At 37.5% G+C, this 26,466-nt stretch overlaps 1 protein-coding gene across 2 annotated transcripts in view; it reads right to left on the reverse strand.

The window, feature by feature from the left end:
• p4ha2 (procollagen-proline, 2-oxoglutarate 4-dioxygenase (proline 4-hydroxylase), alpha polypeptide 2) overlaps nucleotides 1-25,151 on the reverse strand; it is a 62,801-nt gene extending 37,650 nt beyond the window's left edge. Inside the window, exon 1 of one of the 2 annotated variants that reach the window (XM_055148338.1) lies at nucleotides 24,901-25,151. The gene's annotated coding sequence lies outside the window, so the exon portion shown is untranslated. The remainder of the gene's footprint in view (nucleotides 1-24,900) is intronic. The other variant, XM_055148337.1, reaches the window with a different exon arrangement.
• Nucleotides 25,152-26,466: the final 1,315 nt, after the last annotated feature.

The following is a 26,466-nucleotide window of genomic DNA, read 5'->3' on the forward strand; positions in this document are numbered from 1 at the left end:
GGACCCCCAAACTGATAGAGAGCTGGAGCAGGGACCCCCTACTATATATACACTACTATATATATGGCATGCAATTGTGTTTATACACGACACTAGGCCCAATTTTAACATAAACAGATATTCTTCTGTTATTGTACATTCAGTACTGGAGGGTATTTCCATCAAAGTTGCTTAATAAGGCTTATCCTTAAATCTTGAGCTGAATCCAACTGCATCTCCACTTCAAGCCTCAACTTGTTCCATGACAGAAATAATCCTGAGTCTGACCAAAGCTAAACTCAGGCCTGAAGTTTAAGCTGCAGTTTGTTCGCTCGTGGTGACTCTGAGAAGACCAGAGCAATGGAGTAAAAACATCATGAAAAATGGTCTCAAAGAAGTGTGACTTTTTATAAATGATTTGATTAAATGAGAGAGGAGCCACAGCGCACACGGACAAGAGTTTGATTTGGGACACTGAAATTTTCTGGTCATTATGATCTGAGGAGCGAGAGGAAAGACACGACTCCCCCTCCTCTCCCGGTCGCTCCGTGGACAGAGAGGAGGCGGCTGCGGAGTGTGGAGCCTGGATGATACGGCCGGGGAATGAAGCTCCCTTACCCCTTCTCGATGTGTGGTAGTACGTGCGTAAAAGTGAAGCTGTAACAGAAATGTTCACATGTAGACTAGAAGAAATGAAAAAATCCGCGCTGACGTGTTTGCAGTTTGACAGGGAGCGAGAGACGAGGGAATGAAGAGAGACAAACATGTGATGAAAGAGCGAACGGATAGAACCCACTGAAAACTACTTCATCCTCATCCTTCAAAAATGAAGAAATATATATTAAAAAAAACTACCCCCTTGTTGAAGACCTGTGCTCTAAGGCTACGTTCAGACTGCAGGGCTTAATGCTCAATTCAGATTTTTTTGTGAATTCAGATGTTTTAGCGAGGGCGTTCATATTTCCACTTAAATGCGACTTGTATATGATCTCCAGTGTGAACAGTAAACGGCCCGAAAGTGTCCCGCATGTGACACTGGAGACACGATGACGTCAACCGCAGCGAGCGTCTCTGTGTTTACGGACGTTGTCCAAACATGGACGCAGCATCGAGCACCTGGAGATTTTAAAGTTCCTCTCGTACCGGAGCCAGAACATGAACTTACTTGTTTTAAGGAGGAGACTGAGATTAGAAGGACGAGGTTTTTGGCCATGGTGTTTTGTAGGACAGCAACAGCGACGTCCGTTGAAAGGAACGTGTGGATGTGGAGACGTAGACGTGAGTGGTGAGTGGTGATGTGCTTCACTTCAGTGACACGGAGTTCATTAACAATTTTCGCCTACTTCAGCGCAGAATAGTGACGCTGGTGGCTTGTTGATAACGTGTAGGTCGGACAAATGCACTTTGACCGTTCAGACTGAAGTCGCATGTCAAAAGATCAGATATGTATCGGTTTTAGGAGCACATATCCAAGTGTCCTGGGTCACATTTGAAAAAATCTGATCTGTGTCGTTCAGACTGTCATTAAAAGATCAGATACAAGTCACATAGAAGCCAAAAAATCGGATTTGGGTCACTTCAGGCTGCAGTCTGAACGAAACCTAAGTCTCTCCCCCTTCCCCTAACACTTGTTAAATCACAACACAATCAGTGTGCATACTGCTAATGAAACAACTGCACATTGCTTTAGGTTTGTCAAGTTTGTTGAGTAGTTTTGTATGCATGTCTGTTTTTGTATAATTGTAGAGAATTGTGGTGTGGGAACATGGCTGATGTAGACTTGAGGGTTTGAACAGGGACAGGGAGAGATCACCAAAATACTCAAACATGCACGGATGATCTCTTCAATATATTTTAGGGAAAAAATGCAAGTTAGAGGAAAACCCTTTCATGTGGCATTTTCTGTACTGTTTCAGCGTGTTACATCTTGTGTAGATCTCCTCATATAAAGAGGCACTTATGTATTCATGTTATTTAATGTGCACCTCTTCCAGTACGCAGACCTTTCAGTATGCATTTTTTTTTTTGCCAGAAGGTATATTCTAACTTGACATTTGAACTTTAAAAAGGGATAAATGGTTTGCCCTAAGTATTAAGAATTAAGTACTTAATGCATTCAGAGCATCCTTACTCACCACGACGAGTTTGTAAGCATGTTTTACAACTTTCAGAGACCAGAGCTGAGTTCTTCTGTCATGGCAAAGCTAATGGCAACTAGCAGGCCAACAGCACACTTCCTGAGTACCTAACAGTAAACCTCTTTCCAATCGGACAGAACACAGCAGACTAGTTTGAGCTGCTTATACAATACAGGGTGTCCTAAAAAATTTGACATAACTTCATAGGCCAATAATTTTGGCAATTCTTGATGAAAAAAACTCAAATTTTCACAGAATGTTTAGAAACTAGGGTTGTAACGATATCCAAGTCTCTCGATACGATATGCAGCTCATTTTAAGGAGGCTCACAAAATTGAATACGCTACTTTTCTCTCGCCACAATCCAAATAATGGAGATTTAAAAGTGCTTCATAACTGTTATTTCAGCATGTAGATTGAACTGAAAGAGAGCAAAGGATCATGGTCTATGTAGTTCTGTTTTTTTTTTAGCTGTTGCTGCACCATAACAACTTGTAATTCGATATATGGTGATGGTCCACGATATTACTGTGAGACTTTTGACGGCACGAAGTCACAATATTTCGTTTACTGTTACATTCCTAATAGAAACAGACCAAGATTTTATATTTAATGTTTTATTTTTGTTCTGTTTTCAGGTTGAGTCATGCTGTTCATTCCCAAACACAAATCATTTTGCGTTTTGGAATCTGCTCGCACACACTCACCCAAGACGTGTGCATGCCTTCAACGCAAAATTTGGAAAAACTTCACCAACTCTCAAACAAATTATGGGTGAAGTTGGAAATAAAACATTAAATATAAAGTCTTGATCTGTTTCTATACATTCGGTGAAAATCTGAGGTTATTTTGACAAGAATTTCCTAAATTATGATCTAAATTTTTTTGGGACACCCTGTGGGAAGACATACTTTGCTTTAACACTGTAATCACTGTAAACTGGGACTAAAACTGTAAAAACTAGACTAGACCAGCACCAGAACTGTAACTAACCAAGTCTACAAAATCAGAACACATCAGCTTTCACTTTTTTGTTCTCTTTTCACATGTCTGCTGCTTTTATAGCCCAGAGATAAAACGCGCTGTCAAACCCGCTGCCAAAAACGCCAACGCCGTTTCACTGCATATCTAAACGAAACCTTTCCCTTCGACGTGTAGCGGCAAATGCAAGAAACGCAGCATCCAAAACCTGCACTTTCAGCCCCAGTCGCGTGTAATCATGCGGACGCCCGGCTTTTATAATCGCCGTTATGTTCGAAATTGCTGTTATGTTCAAGTGAATGGGACTTTGAAGAATGCGCCAAAGGGGACGACTCAAAACATACATTACTTTCACTGCGTTCCACCAGCGGGAGTCGAGTCGGGACACTTTCCACTGTCAACACAAGCTGATCAAACAGACGGGAGGCCACACTAAAGCAAGTTTGCAAATCTTTGTGAATTTGCATAAAGAAGTTGTGGCGATGTTTGTAAGGGAAATTCCGGACCACAACAAGCAGAAGGTGGAGCAAAGTTGGGAACCGACGCTGGGCTGTTTGCAATATGGGGTTTTGGAACTTGTTCAAACTAAAAGTGCATGTCTTCTTTTATTTACAACTGTTCCCGTCCAGCATGCGTTGAATTAAAGGTCCGCAAAATTGACTCTTGTGAGCTTTAAGTCGTGTTCTAATGCTGTTCCTTGATCAAAAACATAACTGGAGTTGAGTTTTGTTTCATTCACATGTTTGAGTAATCCTTCATTGTCTGTCTGCATCTTTGAAGCTCAAAATGAATGCTCTGTTCTACTTTGTGACATCATGTAGTGGCAGCTGAACTAAATATTACAACTCTCTAAACTCCTCATAAAAATGTAATTACAAGACAAATAAATATTATGTACATGAATAAACAAGGAAGCTAAAAACATGCCTTACATTTAATGCCAGATACTAAAGCTGTGTAATTAATCAAATTTTAATCGCAATTTCGATTTTTGTGTCAAACGATCTCAAATCTCATATAATCGAATCGAAACACTAAAGCTTAACATTTTATTTTGGGATATTTATCATATAAATATGTATATTTTAATACAGAGATTGCAGAACAGCTGGATATATAGTTTATTTTGGTTACATTTATGTTTTTCTGCCTTAGTATATTTTACTCATTTTTTGTTTTATACATCGCAAAACTGCTCTAAGGTTCATTTTGTAGCCTATATTTATTTTCAATTTGAAAGTTTTGCATAAATTATCAGTAACAAAGTGGGTTTTTGGGGTTTTTTTTAAGAGAAAAATGCTGAATAAATGCATTGTGTAACAAAAACAATAATCGTTTGAATAATCGTGATTTCAATATTGACCAAAAATAATTTTGATAATGATTTTTTTCTATAATTAAGCAGCTCTACCAGATGCCTGAGTTTATGCAAAATTGAGCTTTATTTCCATGTTTGAGTAAACATTTATTATTACTCTGTCTACATCTCCAAAGCTCAAAATGCTCCGTTCCACCTTGTGATGTCATGTCGTGGTAGTTTAAGCTACCTTTTACCTTTAGTTCAAAAAATTCTGGGGTTGAAATCATCCAAATGATTCTAGTGAAATTGTCTGGAGTTAAACACACAGTGGAGCACTTCCTGTATCACCACATGACATCACAAGGTGGAGCAGAGTGTTTTCTGTTAGTGAGAAGAACTCAATATTAGGGATGTGCAAAAATATTGAAATATTTATATATTGTATCATTTAATGTGATGATAAAGTATCGATATCATGGGCTGCTGTATCGATAGATCACCAAGAGTAATATTTTTTAGGTATATTTTACTCAATTATTTTGTGTAAAAGCTACAATTGTGTTGACATTTTCACTGTTTTGATGAGTAAAATTGGCGTTTGTCATAACTTTTCACAAACTTCATGAGCTTAGTAGACTTTTAGTATCAGCCATGATTTAACCTTTTTTACACTGAACCATACTGAATTGATTTAAAATATATATTATCGAATTATATTGAATCAAAAGCTCACTGTATCGAAAAGCGGATCATATCATAGCCTATGTATCGAGATATGTATTAGGGATGGGCATTCGATGAAATTTTCTTAATCGATCGTCGGAAGAATTAACGATCGATTATCGATTAATCATTAATGTTTTTATATTAAAATGATCATCATTATTATTACTATCTGCACTACTAATCTGCATAAATAAATTCAACTTTACGACATATAAACCGTAACGACTCTAGAGCCACATCAGCCCGTTTGACATTATAATGTGTTTAATTCAGTTTTGTTCAACTCTCACAGAAACAAAACTTAAAACCACATCGCTAATTTGCATAAACTCAGCAAAGATAAAACTCCAGCTCTTGTGTCGCCGATGCGGTCAATTTCTGTCGGATTAAAAGACACGACTCAGTGGAATACAGGTTAGTGTGACCAGATTTGCATTTGTCAAACCCAGGACACCGTACGGGGGGAGGGAGGTGGGGACTCGTCATCGACATTACGCGACTCTCACCTGGCAAAACTTTTTCCCACTGGACACAGACACATATGTGCCTGTTTTGTACACTGTGCACATGGACTCACACTTGTCCCAAACGCAACGGAAAGCGTGGAATTTCTTGTACAAATCATCGTTAAATACACATTTGTGCTTCGGTACGTTGCAGACTGACCGACTGTTTGTGTCTCGCTCCTTCTGATGCAGAGACACATGTACGAACCCGTTTAGTCACGCTACACACAGCAACCTACATTCAGTTTGTCGATTAAAATGAACGTAATCGATGAAATTCTTAATGATCAATTATCGATTAATCGACTAATCATGCCCATCCCTCGTATGTATGGTATCAGCAAATTCTTAATGATACCCAGCCCTACTCAATGTAAATATGCAGGATTTGTGTGTTAAAAATGTGTGACTGAAACAAAACACAACTCTAGATATAATGTTGTTTTCTTGTCAAAAACATAACATAAAATTTAAAAAAAGCTTTATACTGACCCTCTAAACTCTCCAAAAACACAATATGCAAATACGTGGCAGTCAAAGCAACAATCAAGCGCGATTGTAAAGCTTATACTCGGCAGTTTAATTTGAGAATGAAATTTTGCACAATTATAGTGATTTCGACTTGACTCCACCACAGCGGCTTTGGTATGTGGGTCGAATCAGAACTCACAGATGCAGATTCAACCCGGAGATCTGAACTTTTATCAGCTTGTATGAACTGAAAACACTGTCAAAAGTTTGTGCTCTGGGGCTGGAGGGGACGAGGAGGACGAGGGCAGGCTGTTCAGACATGTTGGAAGTCGCCAGGTTGCGAATGAGAGGGCAAATATGTGCACGGACTCCAACTCTCCAAGAGACTGTTGACGTGGAAAAGCAAGAATCTGTAACTGGCCTGTCCAAATGATACACCGCAAGTTTATACATTAGCCAGATGTTAGTTATAGTTTTGACTGGGGGTGTGTGCTTTAGTCGTTTAGTGTCTTAGTCAGTCAAAACTCGTATCAACTAATTATTTTACGTAAATAAAATGTGGTTTAGTTGAAGATTATTTCTGTATTTCTACGTAAAAATTCAGATTAAACTCTTTGATTCACAAGTTGAATCTGTCTGTATACTTGTACTATTTTCTGCATAAACTGTTGTTTTGCATGAACTCTTGAAAGCTTTTGCCACGTCCCCCGTGATTTAGTTGTTTAGTTTGCACAACTAAATCAATCATCATGTTTTTAATCGACTACAGCCCGACTTGTGAGTAGGGATGTGCAAAAATATTGAAATACTGATATATCGTATCATTTAATGTGATGATACAGTATCGATATCATGGGCTGCTGTATCGATACGTCGCTAAGAATATTTTTTGGTATATTTTACAAAATTATTTTGTTACACCTGCAGTTTTGTTGCTTGTTTAGGGGAAAGAGGAACTCATTTGTGTGACACATTTGATATTTTAACTGTTTTGATGATTAAAATGTTTGTGTTTCATATGAACTTAGTATTATTGATTTAGCCTTTATTTTTTATTGAACCGTATCGAATGGATTTGAAATATATCGAACTGAATCGAAAGTGCCTTGTATCGAGATGTGTATCATATCGTGGCCTATGTATCGAGGCATGTATTGTATCGGCAACTTCTTAATGATTCCCAGCTCTAGTACTTTTTTCTGCATAAATTGTTGTTTTGCATGAACTCTTGAAAGCTTTTGCCACGTCCCCTTTTTTACACAACTAAATCAATGATCAGAACATGTTTTTAGTCGACTACAGCCCGACTTGTGAGTTGGGATGTGCAAAAATATTGAAATATCGATATAACGTATCATTTAATGTGATGATACAGTATTGATGTTGCAGGCTGCTGTATTGATATATCAACAAGAGTACTTTTTGGTATATTTTACTAAATTATTTTGTTACAGCTACAGTTCTGTTGCTTGTTTAGGGTAAAGGGGAACTCATTTATGCGACACTTTTGACATTTTCACTGTTTTGATGATTAAAATGTTTGCATTTCATATGAACTTTGCACAAGAAGTAGTTTAACAAACACTTTTAGTATAGTTTTTAGTACAGTATGAATGATTTAGCCTTTATTTTTTATTGAACCCCATCGAATTGAATTGAAAGTGCACTGTATCAAGGTATGTATCGTATCAGCAACTTGTTAATGATACCCAGCTCTACTGTATACAAGTACTTTTTTCTGCATAAATTGCTGTTTTGCATGAACTCTTGAAAGCTTTTGCCATGTCCCCCTTTTTTTTTTTTTTTTACACAACAAAATCAATCATCAGGACATGTTTTTAATCGATTACAGCCTGACTTGTGAGCTGTCTAAAATATGAATGAATGAATGAAAGTTTCTGATCATAGAGATACAACTGGAAATACTAGTTGGTAGATTTACAGTTCACAAAGATATCATTTTTGCTTTAGAAACCCTCCCCCCCAAACTGTAAAAAACATACTTGTGCACTTACTAATTTAAAGGTGCACTACATAACTTTCTGGTAAAGGGATTACTTTTGGATCTGTTCATTTGAAAGAGCTGTTCAAAAGACGTCTCTTGTTATATTTATATGACAGAAGCCAATGCGAGTGCAGTCTACAAACTGACATGACCATGGTTAAGATTTGATTAAAAGGTTCAAACTGAAAACGGGAGTGTGTTTACCCCTACGCTAAAGTACGCTTAATCTAAATAAAATGTTCCTCTTCAAAAAATGTTTCTGAATAGAGCCATTAAAAGGGAACATATTACACTATTTCCTCTATGTTATGTTCTCTTAAATCAGACATGTCAAACTCAAGCCCAGGGACCAAATTTGGCTCGCAAGATCAGATCAAATCTGTATTAGAGCTGCCCGCCGGCTCCAGATAGACTATAGAGACATTAATTATTTAAAATGTTGTTATTATTTTATATTCTGCTTGTTCTGGATTCAGTATTTAAGCAAAACTATTATTAAACATTTATTTTAATAAAAAAAGGTTCAACATTACCGTATTTTCTGGGCTATTAGGTGCTCTGGATTATAAGGCGCACTGTCATTAAATGGTCTATTTTCGAACTTTTTTCACAAATAAACCGCGCCGGACTTTAAAGGAAACACAGCAGTTGGATGGGTTAGTGGGACTTTGTTTGTGGCGTTCACGGTGACTCTGGGCTTTGTTCAGTTGTGGCGTGTAGGGAGGGTGCTGTCTGGGACCAACGGATTGTCGGCGTGTTCGCAGTGACTCAGTTGTTCACTTGTGTCTAGAAGTGACACATTGCACTCGCTTTTTCGGTTCGTTCCTCCGTTCCGTTCCTCGTCGGCGTGGAGTGATGAGTGTGTCTGTGGGTGTTTGTCGCTGTGCGGTCGCTGTCTGCTCCGTGTGTCTTTGTGTGTTCTGCAGGTGGTGCGGCTTTGTAGTTTACCGAAGTCGTGCTGGGACACCCGAGTGGATTCGTGTATAGGGCGCTCTGGATTGCGATAGTCGTTTTTTGATGGGGTTAGAGGCTTAAGAGCACGTCTAATAGTCCGGAAAATACGGTACATATCTCGAAAGAAGAGAAAACATGCAGATGCTGTTGAAATTTTTCAATTAATTTTAGTTTGGCCCACGACTTAGTCCCAGTTTTTAATTTTGGTGCGCTGTGAATTTGAGTTGAGTTTGACACCCCTGTCTTGACATCACAAGATGGAACAGAGCATTTTGAGCTTAGGAGATGTAGACAAACTAATTAGAAAGGACTACCCATATGTGAATGAAACGAAACACAAGTCCAGGTCTGTTTTTGAGGAGGTAACAAGATTATAACTATTGCTTAAAGCTCACAAGAGTCCATTTGTAGTACTAAAATACCTTTCAAATAATCGGTGTGAGTCACCTAAAATATGAATGCAAGTTTCTGAATACAGCTATACAACTACAGATACTTCTTGGTAGATGTACTTGTTACTTTATCAACTACTATATTCTTTTGGAAATTTCCCCCAAAGTTCTAAAACAATTTTACTTCTGTATCTTCTGATTTAAAGGTGCACTGCGTAACTTTTTCTGGTAGAGGACAGGGTTTGCCTCGTGTCTTAGCGATGGGACTTTCGGCCCTTTCATGGGATCTGAATCTTTTGGATCTGTTCATTTGAAAGAAATGTTCAAAGACATTATTGTTCTATTTATTTATACGACAGAAGCCAAAGTGATGACAGTTTACACACTAACAACAGAGAGAAATGACCAAGGTTAAGATTTGATTAAAAGGTTCATACTGAAAATGGGATTGTGTTTACTCTTTGAAATTACGCTTAATCTAAATAAAATGTTGCACTACAAAAAAAAATTTAATGTTTCTGAATAGAGCTTTAAAAAGGGCCCATGTGATGCTATTTTCTCTATGTTATAATGTTGTTTCCTCATCATAAACAGACCTGGAGTTGGGGTTTTGTTTTATTCACACATGTTTAACACATTTTTAAGATGCAAGACACTTGGTTCCACCTTGTGATGTCATGTGCAATTGCTCCACTGTGTTTTTAAACTCACTCAACTTCAGATGACAGCACAACATTCTATAGGTCAATTATACTTAATATAGATGAGAGGGCAGCTAAAATGAATACAGTTAAAATATAGATTTTTGTTGTAATATCGCACGTTCATGAGTTTAATCACTGATAATAAAGATTAAAGATTAATAAACTTTTTGGATGTTTCCAGGACAAAGTACAATGTTTTTAAAATCTGTCCTAAGTTCAACACATTCTAGAATCTGAAAACTACCAATATACCTTCACTAGAATCATCTGGATCATTTCAATTGCCAATATCAAATGAACTATAGGTAAAAGGAGCTGTTAACTTGAAAACTCCCACTTCATGACATCACAAGGTGGAACAGAGCATTTTGAGCTTTGGAAATGTAGACAGACTAATAATGCAGGATTACTCAAACATGTGTGAAAGAAACAAAACACAACTCCAGATTTGTTTTTGTGGAGTTAACAACATTATATCATGACTAAAAGCTCACAAGAGTAAATTTAGCGTAATATAGGACCTTTAAACCTTTTATCCTTCACAATGACAAAAAGATGATCGTATTTTTCAGACTATAAGGTGCAGTTAAAATCCTTTAATTTTTTCAAAAATCGATGTGCCTTATGTATTATTTCTGGTTGTGATTATTGATCTCGAACCCATTTTATGTGGTACACGGCGCTCAAAAATCTGTCAAAATGTTTTAGTACGACTTCATTAAACTACAAAGCTGCACCGCTTGATGGACTGTCGGAGCATTACTTCGACCGTAGTCAGGAGCCTCACGGAGTAAGTTAGTTCGACAGAAGTTGACCGCATCAGCAACACAAGGAGTGATCTGTTTTTTTCAGAGCTTATAGTTTATGCAAATACGCCGTGTGGTTTTAATTTTTCGTTTCTGCAAAACTTAAACAAACGTGCACAAAGCTGCATTAAACACATTATTACTCAATGTATATTTGACTCATCCTCATAAGAAAAACAAACAAAAAAAAAAACTTAAATGATCCGCCCACATTCACATTCATAACCCACGTTCACCAAGACAGGAAGGCAACGTCGGGCGAGTTACACCACGACGTCCATGATCCATTGGACGCCTGGACTAAGGATCAGTCTCAAGTGTTGTCCGTTTGTTTTGTTTAATGTGCCTTATAATCCGGTGTGGCTTATAGTCCGAAAAATATGGTATGTATTTGTTTCATGAGTTTTACAAGTCCTCCTCGTCTAGAGCATTGTTGTTACAGAAGGTGCTCCCAGTTTGTAAATTCTTGAACACAAATGAGAGTACCAGATCGCCTCCCATCACATTACAGCTGTGTGTGTGTGTGTGTGTGTGTGTGTGTGTGTGTCTGTACATCCGAGTTTAAACAGGCAGATCTCTCCTGACACTGTCCTGGAAAAATACTATATATATTTACCTGTCATCAACATGTTCTGAGCCCGACCCGGAGCTTCACCGGCCACATGCTGCAACACTTGACTGTTAACGTTAGCACACAGCTCAGGAGTGGTGAAGTTAGAGCAAGTTTCTTTATTTTTGGTTTTGCACTATTATATTTATCTAAAGTATTATAAACTTTATTATAATTAAAATGTGAATACGATACCTTACCCTTTTAAAATGCCTTGATAAGATTCTGGTTCTGCCATAATCCAAAGAACTAAAAAAGTGCTTCATAATAGTTCTTTATGTAGACTGCACTGAAACAGAGCAAAGGATCATGGTCTGTGTAGTTCCCTGGTTTTAGCTGCACCATAACAATGAATTTAAGCAAGAGAGACTTTTAATTTGATATATTGTGATGGCCCACGGTATTATTGAGAGACTTCTGACGGTACGCTATCAAAGTTTCAGTTTATTACCTCCGCCAAGGAGGTTATGTTTTTGCCGGCGTTTGTTTGTTTGTCTGTTAGCAACATAACTCAAAAAGTTATGGACCGATTTTGATGAAATTTTCAGGATTTGTTGGAAATGTGAAAAGGAAGAACTGATTTCATTTTGGGGGTGATCCGGAAGAAATCCTGGATTCTGGATCACTTTGAAATTTTAGTTAACATTGTGGTAAATGGGGCCAAAAAATTTTGTTTCTCAATATCTCGGTTAATTATTGACCAAACCCCATGAAATTTGACTCGGGGATGGACAATGGGATCCTCTTTCATATTCCAAAGGCTGATCCGGATCTGATCCAGAAGACTGATTTTATCGCAATTTATATAAAAAATGTGGGTAGTCCTTGGTGGAGGTCTGCGCTCTCTGAGTGCTTTTCTAGTTGTTCTCTAAATTTAAGTTGCCTCCTTTTCCAGAGTTTAAAGCATTGTTCCACTTAGTGATGTCATTCATTTGGTGAGGGTAATCCAAGAAGGCCACATTTCAGTTATTAAAAAAATCCCCTTCTTCACCATGACTCATCAGGATTATTCCCGATTACTCCCTATGAAATAGGTTACATAAAGTTCATCTCACCACCCACACAGATATACTAACGAAAATTACAAATGGTTTAACTTGAAAAGATTCCAAAGTCTGTGAATCCACTACTGTAAAGTTTATAGCCATGTTATAGTTCCCTGTAGTTTCCCTTCTCATTTACCCTCTTGAAGTTGTGTCCGGAGTAATTCATACATGTCTATACCCACAGCTGCCCTGGGGCAGACTGACGGAAGCATGGCTGCCAATATGCGCCATCGGCCCCTTCGACACACACACACACACACACACCACTTTCATACAAGACACAGGGTTCCCACTTTTTCACTGACAAAATTTCAAAATTTTTCCATAACTTTACAGCACGTGCATGTGTAGAATTGATCAGACTTTTAGTTCTAAATATGAAATGTTAACTCTTTCCACTCACCTTATGGTTTAGGATTATAGTTTTTAACATTCAAAATCCTGTCAGTGCATTTATTGTCGTCTCTTTTAAACAAAAGGCGCAGACGTTCAGAAATAATCATAATAGTCTAATGAGAACTTAACAGAATGATGTAGCTGCGTGAAAGAGATACTAATATTCCATAACTTCTCTAAAACTTTCATTGAATTTACAAAATTCCATGACTTTTCCAGACCTGGAAAATAATATTTTCAATTTCCATGACTTTTTCAGGATTCCCATGATGGTGGGAATGTAGGCAATGTGGCTGAAGTGCCTAAGAACACAATGACAGTGTCTGCCACTCGCACCCCCACTATGGCACCAGATTTTCCCAGGGGTCTCCCATCCAAGTACTGACCAGACCTGACGAGGTCAGGCTTTGACAAGCTTTGACAAGGCCACAGAAACACACCTGGAGTTGTGTTTGGTTTCATTCAGACTCTGTTCCACCTTGTGATGTCACGTGGTAATACAGGAAACACTCTACTCTGTTTTTAAACTTCATACACCTTCACTAGAATCATTCACTGTTATGATAGTACCACTACATGACTGACTGAAACACAAACACAACTCCATGTCTGTTTTTGAGATTGTAACAACGTTCTAACACAACTTAAAGCTCACAAGAGTACATTTTGCACAATACAGGACCTTAAAGAGCCAAATTGTAACATGAAAACAATTTGCTCACTCAAATACAGATACATTTTTTCCACATGTCTCAGTTCCATGTCATGTGAGAGAGATTTCTTTAGAATCCAACAAGAGCTGATTCCACACACAAGATGAATGCGCCTCTCACTTGAAGACTTATCTGAGAATGTTCTTGGCAGGAAAGCAACGACTTACAGCAAACTCCTCTATCTGTTATTAAAAGTGAGCTAGATATCCTATAGTGGCATGGCTCAAGCTGTACGTGTATTTTGAAAGTAGATACGCAGGGTTAAATGGTCCAGACATGAGTGCATTCATTTTGAGAGTAAACTGTAAGGCAAAAGTGTAAGCTCAAATGTACACGTGTTGATTTGCAGAGGAGGACAGCCTGTCAAACGTAAGCACTATGAGCAAACAAATGCCTAAAAGCTGAATTTTGGTTAAATATACCTGTCAAAAGTTTGGGCACACCCTCTCATTCAGTGTTTTTCTTTCTTCTTTATTTTACTACAGTCTACATTTTAAGTGTACAGAAGACAACAAATATACAAAGCAAGATGTATGGAATAATGTAGTAAAAGAGTTAAAGATGCATTGTGTAACTTTTCCAGTGGAGGTTTTGTTTCTATGAATATGTATCTGTTCTGCCTGTAGAGATTTAACAGCTCTACCATACATTTATTCAATTACAGGTGGTTTTATAGCTCAAAAACAGGCGTTCTGACTGAGCCGCGTCACCTCTCCACAGATCTGATCTATAACTTGGTCTGGTTTGGTCTCCATGAAGATAGAAAGATTTAATACCATACTGTGAAACATTCCAGATAAATGAGTAAATCCCTCAGCTGTCTAGATAGAATCCAGGGAAAAAGGAGAAATTAAATTTGTCAGCTGGATCAGAGCTCATCCAAGCTGCTTCTTTGACCAGAACTGACCAGAACTGACCAGAACTGAAGAAGCAGCTTGGATGAGCTGGGTCATTCCACCTCAGTTCACCCCAAAAAATTGCAATTTGAACGCTCACATTGTCCATTTGCAAAGAAAATTGGGGTATGGGTAAGTCATAGCCAAGAAAGCCAAAATATCAAATTTTAGCATGATCAGAGTAACGGTTTCTGAGATATTGCAATTTAAATTTTTCACTTTTTCGTATGGTCACTGAATTTCAAATTACATTTACTCAGCAACTACTGGTCTGATATCAAAAACCAAGGTAAAAAAGTGAAAAAATGAAATTGCGATATCTTGGAAACCGTTGGTCTGATCAAACTACAATTTGAATGTTTGGCTTTTCTGGCTATGATTTACTTATATATCAAGTTTCATCAGAATTTTACAAAGTAGGGTTTAACTCATTGGGTGAACTGAGGTGGACTGACCCAGCTGCGAAACGTTTTCCACCAAAATAAACTTTTGTCCAACTGACAAATTTAATTTCTCCATTTGCTATTCTAGATAAAGTACAATAACTTCCCCAGGGAGAAAAGCATTTGACGGACATCAGTTACACAATGCGCCTTTAAATAACATAAATATACTACTAGAGTAAATACTAAATATTTTTTTGACAAAGCAAAAGGGGTGGTTACTTTGAGAATTTGAATATAAAACATACATTAAAAAAAAGTTAGTTATTTTATTTGCTAAACAGAGTAATTCCAAATATCTTATTATTTTATTTTTTATTTAAAGGAAATAAATGCTGTTTTCAGTCTCTGCACTGGCGTCAGTTGATATCGGGTATCGGTTGATACTTAAAGCATTAGTATCGAAATTGGTATCGAAACTGAAAAAGCTGGATCGGACCCTCCCCCAGAATGAAATTACACATTGCACCTATGATTATTTTCTGTTCTTGTGCTGATACCAACAATAGCTCTTTTATAACTTCAGATCTAATGACGGGATTTGAAAATAGCCTGTGTAATCTCTTTAAGTGTGTAATTGCTGTGTTCCTGTGTGTCACCATCATGTCACTCTGCTGTGGGTGGACTCTGCGCGTCTGTGCACCATCACAGTGTTTTACTGTAGACGTGAGCAGGTTAAATACAGTGGGTTTGGAGCTCATTCACCAACACTCGGTGTTTACACAGAAAGACCTGTTTGAGGCAAATATTAGCATTAGAGCTCATGCATTAGTTTACACAGGCCAGGCCAGGGCAGGGGTGAACAAGAGCACGGCGACGCACTGCAGCTGCATTTGGACAACAACCCAGATTGTGTTTAAATGGGGAACCTATAGAACGAGTTTTATTTATTTATTACTAATTTATTTAATCGGAAAAGTCCCATTGAGATTAAAGCAGTGGTTGCTCATTCAAACGCCCCACAAATGTAAAACATTACAAGAAACTACAACAACTACTACTACTACAATAACTACAACAACAACTACAACAACAACTACTACAACTACTACTACTGCAACAACAACTACAACAACAACTACCACAACTACAACAACTACAACAACAACAACTACAACAACAACTACTACTACTGCAACAACTACAACAACTACCACAACTACAACAACAACTACAACAAACAACTACAACTACAACAACTACTACAACAACAACAACTACAACAACAACTACTACAACTACTACAACAACAACAACAACTACTACAACTACTACTACTGCAACAACAACTACAACAACAACTACAACAACTACAACAACAACAACTACAACAACAACTACTACTACTGCAACAACAACTACAACAACTACCACAACTACAACAACAACTACTACAACTACAACTACAACAACTACTACAACAACAACTACTACAACAACAACAACTACAACAACAACTACTACAACTACTACAACAACAACTACAACTACTACAACAACAACTACTACAACAACAACAACTACACACAACTACCACAACTACCACAACTACAACAACTAACAACAACAACAACTACCACAACTACAACAACAACTACAACAAATACTACTACAACAACTACAACTACCACAACTACTACTACTACTACAACAACAACTACCACAACAACTACAACAAACAACTACCACAACTACTACAACAACAACACTACTACAACAACAACTACTACTACAACAAATACTACTACAACAAATACTACATACAACATAAACTACTACAACAAATACTACTACAACAACTACAACAAATACTACTACAACAACTACAACAAATACTAACTACAACAACTACAACAACTACTACAACTACTACAACAACTACTACTACAACTAATACCCAAATTTAGTTTCAATATAGCTTTAGTGTCTGATTTTCGTTAGTTTTGACGACAAAAACTGCTGTTCTTCACTGCACACAACACATTTTGCATTATTTAATCATCATTACATCAGTACACATTTAGACACTTACAAGGCTGTGTTAGTTAAAGAACACATATTGTGCTCATGTCTGCTCTATATAGTTATAATCTATGACACGTGTTCTATTTTGTACAGTTTAAAATCACAACATTCATCTAAAACAAATTAATAAAAAACAAGTCCAGACTTTCCAATGGGAGCTGATGTCTGCACACCAAAGGGTCTGCAACTCCGAGGGAAAATCTGCAGATCACACTATAGCGAGAGAAATGACTACGTGACCATGCTGAATCCTACGCCTATCACTGATTTAGAAAATAAAATTAGAGAACAGAGTAAGTACAGAGCAGTGGGTGTGTACCGGGGCAGTGAAAACAGGGGATGATCTGCAATATAGCGTCTTAAAAATAAGCGATTTAAGATGATTAGGGATGGGACAAGATCTCGTGCCACAAAGTCTCGCAGACAAAATTGTCACACATAAGGAAAATTATCTCGTGAGATTTTTTTCCTTAAAATTTTTACATTTGCCTTGAATGAAAAAGGGGTTCACTTCGCTGAGTAACTCCTCTTGAGAAGCTGTAATACCAAAAACCATTGCTACAATAAAAGGACAACTGTAAAAATAAATAAAGTAAAAATTCTGAACTGAATGGCATATCAAAAATTCATCTCGTCTAGGTCTCATGGACTGAATCTCATCAAGAATCAGCTGGAAAGTCCCTCTGGCTAGAAGGTCCCCAAGCTGGAAAGTCCCCCTGAATTGTACCCTTTATGAAAGTTAATCTACATACATATAAATAAATTTTTAAAAATATCATCATATATATATTGTATTAATTACACACAAGTTACAATATATCTCAACACATTTGTTCATACATACGAACAAAACATGCAAAAATGATGTGGTCTCAAACACATAGTAAATCCAGTGTGTCAAATTCCTCCTCAGGAATTGTCCACCTCAAGACACACTGACTCAGAAACTCCTGTGAGCTCAATAAATGTGCCACAACTATTTCAGGGCTTAATCTGACTTATTTCAAAAATACATAGTTAAGACCTTTCTAAAAATGAGTCTGAATGATTTTTTAACAAATTCTGTTGCTTTTTGAGTTTCTTGTGTTGCACAGCTTACAAATTACAGTATGTTCATGGCAGCAGGTAAGGAAATAATGAATATTTCTTCCCTAATCAACAGTTACAGATGCTCTAGATCAGGGGTGTCCAAATCAAGGGCCACATATCTAAACACAAATGAAGCAGAGAAGCTGATCGAGCACAGTAAACCGATGCTCAGTACAGTGAATCATTAAAATATGTGCATGTAACATGTTAGAATGAGCTATTAGTCTTTATTCACCCCTAAGATCCTTAAATTATATTATATTATATATATCATATTATCCTAAATATTAAATATTAGCTTTATCAAGGTAGATTTTCAAAAAACTTGCGGTAAAAAGTTCATTTTTTTAATTGATGCAAGGTAATTTGGGCCAATTCACCTGGAAGCCAAAGGGCCAAGAAAAATTTGTCTGAGGGCCGCATTTGGCCCACAGACCATGAGTTGGACATGCCTGCTATAGATGCTATAAAATGATTTAAAATACGATTTCACAGCAAACTTCTGCGAGTAAATGAAGATTATATTGATATTGCAAACTGAAAAAATGTGTGCCGCTTTGGGAAGATCAGTAAAATGACATAAACAACATTTTATTTTATGATACAGAATGATGATTTTCTAACTCAATACATCACATACTAAAGGCTGGTGAGAATGTCCCCCCTCGCCCGGACACAGCAGTTACCCCTATGCTGCCCAAGAGAAGGGGGCACCCAGTGGACATTCCCACTGAGAGAATGGGACGCTCGAGCTGGGACTTTCAAGCCAGGGGGAAACTCAAGCCGGTATTCGTTGCACATGTCTTGTCCCATCCCTAAAGCTTACTCAAAGGTGCACGAATCACTCCACATACAGCTTTGAGAGGGTGAATGAGAAAGGGAAACATGATTAAAAGCTCTGAAAAAGTAGATTTTGCACAAACGGTGACAGACCTTAGATCTCATTTCAGAACCTTTGCATTCATTTAAACTCACACTCGGTACAGAAAGGAGCACTGGATAGACTATATATATTTAGGCCTGTAACGATAATCAATAAATCAGTTAATCGTACAATAACTTTTAATGAGCTCGATAACTTTTCTGGCTGCGATAAATCCTATTTGCATACTTGTTTGTTTTCCTCGCTTTCTCTCGCTCTCAAAGAGGGTGAATGTTAGAAGGCTTCTATCGCTCTCTGACTCCGCTCGTTTAACAAGTGTAATGACGCTTGAACCAATGTGCTCTGTGTTTATCAACACAGTGGATGTGCGCGCAACCTGAGTGTAGAAAGCGCCGCTGTCTGTGTGGCTTACATGAAGCCACACACAGACAGAACCAAAACAGTTCATCGCCGAGTGCCAAAACAAGTCACGATGCCAAATCAACACTGGTGAGAGGGACACGTCTCAACAGCCACATGTGTCAAATGCAGCGAGCACGCAAACAATGAAAAGAAATGTCTCAAACCCCAGCAGTCGACATACACCCTGTTAACGTTTGGGTACTTTTTGGTTTTTTCCTGTTTTCTTTTTCTTCCGGGTCATAACACACCCAAACCCGAGCAAAAGAATTAGCCTAGCCCTTGAGAGAGCCCGAAATCCACTGAAATCCCACAAGACACCGACACGACACCAGACAGGACAGTGACTCCCTCAGAGCAAAATAACATCCTGTGTTGCGGGTTCATAATAACATTTAAATGACCAAAATGACAAGGCTCACAGCAGCAGCCACAAAGAGAGATGACAGAATATTCCAATGCAAGTCAACGACTAAAATCACTTTTAAGGACAATTTTGTTAGAGAGAATTAATAATCCATTTTATTTAATGCTTTGGTTGTATTTGGTTCAGCAATGGTTTATTCAAGTGCATTTTTGGAAACAAGTCCTTGATGTGAGCCAGATTACATTAGACAAATCCTGTGTTAACAAATCTGTTTTATTTAGGCCTGTTGTTTTTGGTTGTCTTACAGTTCCTGTGTTAAATGTTATTTAGAAAGTAAAGTTTATTGATCTTTGAAAGAATGTGTTTGCATTTGGTCATTATAATAGTTGAAATTGGTCTCAAAATGTCAATATTATCGTTTACCGCAATAAATTCTTGGTCAATTAATCGTCCAGCAAAATCTGTTATCGTTACAGGCCTATTTATATTGTGAATATTCAGTAAAAACTAAACCTGGACTAAATCAATCCATGTCTTCGTAAATTCTAGTTCATTTGACAGTTCCGTGTTTGCAATGGTGTGTTTTATTTCAGATGGGAATTTTGTAATGAAATGTCTGCCAATGTACAAATGTTGCTTCAGCTTTGAAACGACAGACCTTTTCTAACCACGTCACCAGATCTCTGCCTGATTACAGACCCAATCTAGCTCTGCGCCTATTCATTTAACCAGACCAGAGCCTGCCACATTGTATTATACTCATCCACTCCTGCAGGGCATCTGTGCTGTAGCCGGTATTAGGCTTTTATACCGTTACAATGGGCTGCGTGCTCTTGAATAAAAGGTCGATTTAGGTTGATTTATTCTGATTTCATTTGGCCCGGTTCTAATCCAGGTTTAGTCCAAGTTTTGATGTTGTAAAGCAGTGGTTGCTCATTCGAAAGCCCTAAAAAAAAAAACATTAAAAGAAAATTTAAAGAGTATGACTACTTAAAATATACTACTACACTAAAATTTCAAACGCAATTACTACAAAGTAATTTTTGATACCGATTACAATACCCTAATTTAATTTTCAGTATTAATTTTAGTTAGGGATGTATCTAGGGCCGAGTATCATTAAGAAGTTGCAGATACGATACATATCTCGATACAGTGAGCTTTCGATTTAATACGATATATTTCAAATCGATTCCATACAGTTCAATAAAAACTAAATGATGGGGCTGTGCTTCTAAAAGTCTTTGTTAAACCACTTCTTGTGCAAAGTTCATATGAAACACAAACATTTTAATCATCAAAACAGTAAAAACGTCAAATGTGTCGCATAAAAGAGTTTCCTTCCTCTGAACAAACAACAAAACTGTAGCTCTGAAACAAAATAATTTAGCTAAATATACCAAAAAAAATACCCTTGGCGATATATCGATACAACAGCTCACAATATCGATACTGTATGAGCACATTAAACGACACGATATATCGATATTTCAGTTTTTTTTGCACACTCCTAGCTGTAATAATATCAAAATCCCTCAATACGATATTTTCACAATATACATCTCATGGTTTGATATTTATTCCGATATTTTGTGGAGGCGAACAAAATCGTCAATCTGCAGCTTTTTTTTCCTTTTAAAAACCTTGAAAACACTTTGGTACGTTATAATTTGAAGGATTATAATTTAAAAGTGCTTAATATTAATAATTATATTTATTTGTTCACGTTCATCTGCACTGACAACAGCAAAGGATCATGGTCTATGTAGTTCGCTCTGTTTTTTTTTAGCTGTTGCTGCACCATGGCAACACAAAGCGAGTTTATTTGTATAGCACAGTTGATACACAAAGTAATTCAAAGTGATTTACAGAATATGAAAGACATTAAAATCACAAAGAAAGACATTAAAATCACCGTAACTATTCATTTAAGCAAAGACGTGTAATTTGATATATTGTAATGGCCTCCGATATTATTGTGAGACTTATGATGATATGATATAACGATGTTTCAGCTATTGCATCCCTAGTTTAAGTGTCTGATTTTCGATACTTTTGCCAACTCTAACAACTGTTCTCAACTTAATGGGTTTTTTCCATGTCCGATGCTCATACCGATTGTTAAGAATCCATAGCAACCGTAGGCCAGTGGGGTGATATTTTTGGCTGATTTTGACTATTTTACCAAATTGTCATTTTAATTTACGACAAACTCGCCTACCCGCCCTTTTTACCACAAGCCTGCAAGTCACAGTTTGAGCAGTCATCTATCTGCAATTAAGTATTCAAATAAAGCTTTGTGTGTACTTTTCAGGCAGCAGGTCGGCCAAGACTAAATATCGGTCTGTGTTCAAGATTTAAGGCCGATAACTGATTCGATAAAAAGTGCTGGATCTGCCCAATTCATCGAAGTCTATCTTTAAGTACTACTATCACATGTTTATAGTCTTATTGGAATGGAAAAAGCAACGTCTACTACTTTCAATTAGGGATGTAGCAATATCCAAATCTCTCGTTACAATATTTTCACGATATGCAGCTCACGGTACAATATTTACTTCGATATTTGGTGGAAGCCAACAAAAGTCTGAAGACACTACTTTTTCCATCTTAAAATGCCTTGACAAAACTCAGCTTAAAGTACTAATATTTAAAAGCGCTAATAACAGTTATTTCTTCATGTAGTCTTCACTGAATTGGATCATGGTCTATGTAGTTCCCTCTGTTTTTTTAGCTACTGCTGCCAACTCTAAGGAAAGAGTCTTGTAATTATATATATCAGGGCTGGGTATAATTAAGCAGTTGCCAATACAACAAATATCATTATACATATTATTATACATATATTATCTATACATAGTCCACGATACGATACGTTTTTCGATTCAGTGTACTTTCGATTCAATACTATTCGATAAGATATATTTTAAAAAGATTCAACAGTGAAAATGTCAACACAACTGTAGCTCTTACACAAATTAATTTTGTAAAATACACCTAAAAATATTCTACTGCGATATATTGATACAGCAGCCCACGATATCGATACTGTATCATCAAAATAAACAACACGATGAGATATTTCTATATTTTTGCACAACCCTACAATATATTGTTATCTTTGACTGTACAATATCACGATATTTCGGTTACTGTGACAACTGTTTGCAATCCATTGAAATCACATTTTGGTTGGCCAAGTGTTCCAATTCAACACCAATTTGAAGGAATGTGTAGATTTTTATAAACCAAAATAAAGGCTCATTTGTGTGAAAGGTTATGGGGCTGTAAATGCCCTGTGATTATCCAGGGAGGACCCCACCTCACACCCAAACCAAATGGGACGTGGCCTGGAGCACGTCCCATTTGGATTTAAATGAATGTTTGAACTAGACTGATATGAAAAGAGTATTGTCCAGGTATTTATAGTGATGTTAACTCATTTCTGAAGACGTATTTTAGTTTAGTTGATGCCTTGGAAGACTAAACCAGATGCACAAACTTTACTTATTGGAATTTCTGGATTTTTTGAATGGCTTTGACTTCTTAAAGGTCCTATATTTCGCAAAACTGACTCTTGTGAGCTCTAAGTCATGTTATAATGTTGTTACCTGCTCAAAACATACTTGGAGTTGTGTTTTGTTTCATTCACACGAGTAACACATTATTATTAGTCTGTCTACATTTCTGAAGCTCCAAACCTTTTACCGTATTTTCCAGGTTAGAGGGCGCGCTCTTAAGCCTCCAACCCCATCAAAAAAACGACTGCGTACCCCGCAATCCAGAGCGCCCTATACACGAATCCACTCGGGTGTCCCAGCACGACTTCAGTAAACTACAAAGCCGCACCACCCGCAGCGCACGCAAACACACACGGAGCAGACAGCGACCGCACAGAGAAAAACACCCACAGACACACTCATCACTCCACGCCCACGAGGAACGGAACGGAGGAACGAACCGAAAAAGCGAGTGCAATGTGCCACTTCTAGACACAACTGAACAACCGAGTCACTGCGAACACGCCGACAATCCAGCGGTCCCAGACAGCACCCTCCCTACACGCCACAACCGTGAACGCAACAAACAAAGTCCAACTGACCCATCCAACTGTTGTGTTTCCTTTAAAGTCCGGTGCGGTTTATTTGTGAAAAAAGTTTTAAAATAAACCATTCAATGACAGTGCGCCTTATAATCCAGAGCACCTAATGTACCAGTATTTTACGGTACCTTTTGTTCAGTAGAGATTGGCATTTCCTGGGCTGAAATGATCCAAATGATTCTAGTGAAGGTGTACGGAGTTTTAAAACACAGTGGAGCACTTCCTGTACTATGAGGCTGCATGACATTGAAAGGTGGAACAGTGTTTTCTGTCTGAGGGAAGAACCCTGTATGGTTTGTGTGTTAATGAAACCAAACAAATCACAACTCCAGGTACGTTCGTGATGAGGAAACCAGATTTGAACAGGGATCAGAATACCTGGATACTTGACAGCAAAGGTGAATGACTTGAAGCCTTGTTTTTCGTGTTGACTTCCTCACTCCACTTTTCCCTCGCTGACCCCAGTTGCTCCATCTCCAGCTGGATGTTTGGGACGTGACGTTACGCCAAATGTGTCTTCTAGAAAACTCCGAACATTTGCGCATTTCTGGCACAACCACCGCTCTTTCCTTTAGGCTATGCGGTCATTAACAGAGAATTTGCGTAGTAAATAAACAGCCACGCCAATTTTAAGTAATGTCTCAGCTTGAAAATGTGAGGTTTAGCGGGAAACTTTTGAAACTTTTCGCTTTTACGCATGGATAGCCTAGATTCGCAGAACGCGTGTAACATGTCTAGTATGAAACAAATACGACTTTAATTGACCAAATTATGACATTTCACTTAGAATTTTTGTATCAGACGTGCAAAAATCATTCTAACGCACCGCTATCCGCTACAAAAACCTGTTGGAACGTTGTTTTGACAGCCGAACATGTTGGTGGCGCACGCTAACACGTCCCAGGCTGCATCGATGAGAGGGGAGACGTGTTTTTAGCGAATCTGTTGAAGTATTAAATCTTGTCTTACCTTTATTTCCCCGGTGTCGGAAGATTGAGGGCACACCGTGTCACCAGGCGCAGGACAGCTCGGCTCTCCGGGGTTATGAATAGCGCACACGGAGGATGTTTTATCGTTGCCACGTACAGGGTCCCGCAGAGCACGTCCCGTAATGGCGGCAGCACAGGCGCAAGCACATTCCTCACCGTGTGGTTATTTGGTGAGAAAAAAAACACGCCTCCTTGCAAATGTTAGTCATTCTTATAGCCACGTTTTCACTATTTATCACGTAGGCAAGGGTACTCTGCTTTAGAAGATAAGTAAAAAAAAAAAAAAAAATCTTTTCTATACATTTTTTTTAAAATTATAAGTAAAGTAAATGTTGCGTCCCCTACCCCTTTAGACGATAAACTAAAAAAAAAAAAAAAAAATATTAAGAGGACATTGTTGCATTATACGTAAAGCTAACGTTACGTCCCCCACCCCTTTAATCAATAAATAATAATACTAATAATCTTAAGAGGACATTTTTTTTTTGTATTATAAGTAAAGTAAATGTTGCATCCTTTCCCCTTTCGAAAATAAACTTAAAGAAAAAAAAAAAAAAAAAAAAAGAAAAAAGAATCTTAAGAGGACATTTTTGCATTATACGTAAGTACGTAAGGTAAACGTTGCGTCACCTACCCCTTTAATCGATTAAAAAAATAATAAGTAATCATTTTAAGAGGACATTTTTTGTATTATAAGTAAAGTAACTGTTGCGTCCCCACATCTTTAGACAATAAACTAAATAAATAAATAAATAAATAATCTTAAGAGGATATTTTTGCATTATACGTAAGATAAACGTTGCGTCTCCCACCCCTTTGGATGATAAAAAAAAAAAAAAAAAAAAAAAAAAAAGAATATTAAGAGGACATTTCTGCATAAGGTAAATGTTGCGTCCCCCACATCCTTTAAATTTAAACTTTAAACTCAAAAACAACAACAACAAAAAGTTTGTAAATACTGAGTGATTTTATAGTTACCGTTCAAATATTGTGTATCCTGTTGTTGTTTTATTAATTATGAATTAAAATATATAGCTTCTAAAAATATATATGTTATTTAAATACCTCCAACGTGAATATTTATCACTTTTAGCTATGAAATACTTAATATATTTAACATGAATACAGCATAAATGCGTAACGAGAAAATACGCATTGGGAATAGTTTGAGATTTGAGATGAGATCATTTTGGTGACTGCACTTTTCTCATTCAATAAAGGTTTAAAATGACCCAAACAATACCAGTTTAACCTTTTTTATAGCCTAATGTCAGTTCATAAAGTCATCAAGTTTACAGGCCTGTATTTACAGAGGGGGTCGCGGTTTCCCTGTGCGCCTTTACGCAGTGGTTATGGTAATAAACCCATGCAGCTCGTCACGTTTACAGTGGGCTCTGGAGCTCGGATCATGAATGGTTCTGTTCGCTGGATGTGTGGAACATGTGAGGAGCAGAACATGTGGATGAAACACAAAACATCTGGGCCTGGATTTTGAAATAAAACGCATTTTTTATAAGCCACGTGTGATTTTATGGGCGTCTCATTT

This window comes from Boleophthalmus pectinirostris, unplaced genomic scaffold (assembly GCF_026225935.1).
Source record: "Boleophthalmus pectinirostris isolate CB_2022bp ecotype Guang Dong unplaced genomic scaffold, ASM2622593v1 HiC_scaffold_12, whole genome shotgun sequence".
NCBI lineage: Eukaryota > Metazoa > Chordata > Actinopteri > Gobiiformes > Gobiidae > Boleophthalmus > Boleophthalmus pectinirostris.